The sequence below is a fragment of the Anneissia japonica genome, unplaced genomic scaffold (genome assembly GCF_011630105.1).
Source record: "Anneissia japonica isolate Jap-2015-1 unplaced genomic scaffold, ASM1163010v1 scaffold277_len1293397_cov203, whole genome shotgun sequence".
Taxonomy (NCBI): Eukaryota; Metazoa; Echinodermata; class Crinoidea; order Comatulida; family Comatulidae; genus Anneissia; species Anneissia japonica.
The window spans coordinates 428,398-431,469 of record NW_022719460.1 but is presented as its reverse complement, the minus strand read 5'-3'; the positions used below and the strand labels follow the sequence as shown (position 1 = coordinate 431,469).

General features: G+C 31.0%; 1 protein-coding gene across 10 annotated transcripts in view; it reads left to right on the top strand.

Moving 5' to 3' along the window:
- Nucleotides 1-3,072, top strand: part of LOC117110909 — a 79,191-nt gene that overhangs the window by 30,627 nt on the left and 45,492 nt on the right. For all 10 annotated transcript variants that reach the window (XM_033253738.1, XM_033253737.1, XM_033253733.1 and 7 more), the window contains exon 2: nucleotides 2,069-2,288. The gene's annotated coding sequence lies outside the window, so the exon portion shown is untranslated. The remainder of the gene's footprint in view (nucleotides 1-2,068; nucleotides 2,289-3,072) is intronic.

Sequence of the window (3,072 nt, the reverse complement as noted above, 5' to 3'; positions counted from 1 at the left end):
CCTATATATTATTTTATATTTTATTAATGAAATTTACAAAAAAAACCTTAATTAAAAGCATTGATAGACCAACTACTATTTGAAAAGACAATAAAATTTCATTCATTTCAAGCATTTTTCATAAATCCTATACTAGTTTATTTATTACTAAAATTTAGGTCTTTATTATATACTAATTTTATGAAAAATTAGAAAATTTTAATTTGCATAGCAACGGTTGCTATAGTGATGACCTTGTATTTTATTACGCCATTAAATTCACTTTTCTATAAAAGCTGTTTATCGTATAAAAAATATTGTATAAGCCAATCTAATAATATATTTTTCTTAGAAAAATAATAACAGCAATTATGTGAATTCCATTCGTTGCTATGGAGTTATAAAAGTTCCGTAGCACTTCAGTAAAGGTGTTTCTTGGTTGTTTTTTTTTTAATATTACTCTTCCATAATACATAACCTAAATACAAAAATATTCATAAACGTATGATAATGATGATTTCAATAAGCTTTAAGCATCCCTTATACTTAAATTTCATGAATAAAATAGGAAATTTAAATTTGCATAGCAACAGTTGCTATGGTGATGGCCTTGTATTTTATACATCAATGTGTTAACTTTGTTCAATAAGAGATGTTTATTATATAAAAATATTGTATCTCATGATTTTTGCTTAGTCAATGACAAATGAACAGCAATTCTGCTGATTTTGCTTCGTTGCTATGGACGATAAAAAGAGTGTTGCTATGCAATTATATCAAAGTTTCAGCATTTTTTTACATAATCCTATTCTATGATAATAATAGATGATTCAGATGTTAAACATATTCATAAAACCTATGAAAATAAAGATTTTAATAAACTTTAGGCTTCCTGTATACTTAAATTTCATGAATAAAATAGGAAATTTAAATTTGCATAGCGACGGTTGCTATGGTAATTGAAATTGTAGTTTTTCTAAATGCAAGGTTCATTTTCGATAATTAACGAATATTTTGAGTAAGTTTCACCAATTTTTGATGATGATTATTCGAGTATTCTTATTTTTTATATTATTTAGCTAAAACTATAATTTGGCGGCCATTTTTAATGCGTAATTTGGAGGTGTTCCCCCAAAGGGATTTTAGGTAATTTTGAATTCTGAACTTCTCAAGACCTATATTTTCAGAAAATATCAAAACTAGCCGGTAGTACTTCCATTGCCACCTCCACCCCAAAATGGCCTCTAATCTGCTGGCCTACGTATCATATTGATAATATAACTGAAAATTATAATGATATTACTATTATAGTATGACGTAATAATAATAATGATAATAATTGACTGTGCCGTCATGAACACTATCTTTTCGAAATAGGTAACATTGATTTTCATTCTGAACATATAAAGGTAACCAAAACGATAACATTAATAATGGCCGATATTCATTAAGAATATAATAGATACCGGTAGTCACATTTTAAGTTGGCCTGTGTTAGTCATTAGATTTTTTTCTTTTGATATTTTTATTCTTATTTGTTTATTTTTTGTTTTCGTTTTTATATATAATTCAGTTTTTAATAGTGCACTTATGCACCAACTACAACAATTCGAGTACAACATTATCTCATACAAGGCTGACTAACGGTTAGCTCCCGATCCGGATACTAGGCTCTCGTGAAAACTAGGCTATTGTGTAGTTAAATTTATAACAATCAAGCTGATATTAGTCTATCGGTTCTGTACTGACTGTGTGCTTGTATTTGATAGTAATATAGTTAAGGCTGTCGGATTATTTACAACGCGCAATAACAAATGTTGCAATAAAATATAGAACAGCATATTTTCAATTCATTTAAACTACAAAAATTATTAGAAAAAGCTGAATATAGGCCTATTGGAGATTTAAAATGCTTTTGACATTTACCTACAAAACATGTAATAATCGAGTCTTACGGTTAATGGTTCTCTGTTCTGTGATTATCACACTGTTGCTTGTTAGCTCACACTATACCGATATACCGTAAACATCAACGGTAAAAAAATGTTCATGGTTCCAATTAATAAATAAAAGACTGCTTTTACTTTAGATCATACATACAAAACACTTCGTGAAGCGTCACTCATCGTTTAATATCGCACGCCTGCGGAATACACTAAGAAGTCGATCTGTCAACTTCATTCATAAATGTAGCAGGTTTGTATTCGAATGCGCTTCGAGAGCTAGGAGGGAATTTCAGGTACAATAGATCTACTTTATGATTTTGGTTACGTACGTAGGTGTCGATGGTTCCGAAATACACGGAATAGGTGAGTTTTTTCTTTTATTTTCATTGTTGCTTTACACGTACATAATTCGGTCGTAATAAACTAAAAATTTGTTTTAATACTTTTTAGCACATTGAATCACCAATATTGTTGGGAATAATTATTTATTGTGATATTTAACAAGGGTGGACCCTGAGGGAGCTAGTGCGCCTCCAATGATGAGAAAAAAAGAGAAGAAAACAAAAAGAAAGAAGGAGGTTACGGTACTCCAAAAAGTTAATTTTCGATTTAAATTCCATGTAGGCCCTACCAGTGTCTAGGATCAACCATTTCCCAACAAACATCTCAAACACCGCTGCCTCCCCGCTCGGTGCTTCGCGTGTCGCATGGCCCATACCAAGGCAATTGCCTTGTCCCTACCCAGATTTTTCTCTAGATCCACCCTGTTTAGTAATTAGCATCGGTCAGACTTCGGCAAAGTAGTGAAAGAAAGTAATTTGATTTGAGAACCATTCTTGGTGGTGTTCAAGGATCAAACGAGGAAAGGCCTATGTAAACTATAAATGAATATCTATCAAACTATTATTTTATGCCTAACATGGATAATTGTTCTAAATCAACTTGATTGTACTCTTGAAAAATACAATTTAATGTTGATTAATCTTTAAGAAATATGCACAGCGTATCAGATTTGACTTTATAATGGTTTGGCCTATATAAACCTGACCTAGACTCAATATTAAAAACAATCAAATGACGAATCCAAATTTGCTACCTGCCATGTCATAACTTGGAACAGCCATAGGGCGCGAAACTCAGAGTAACA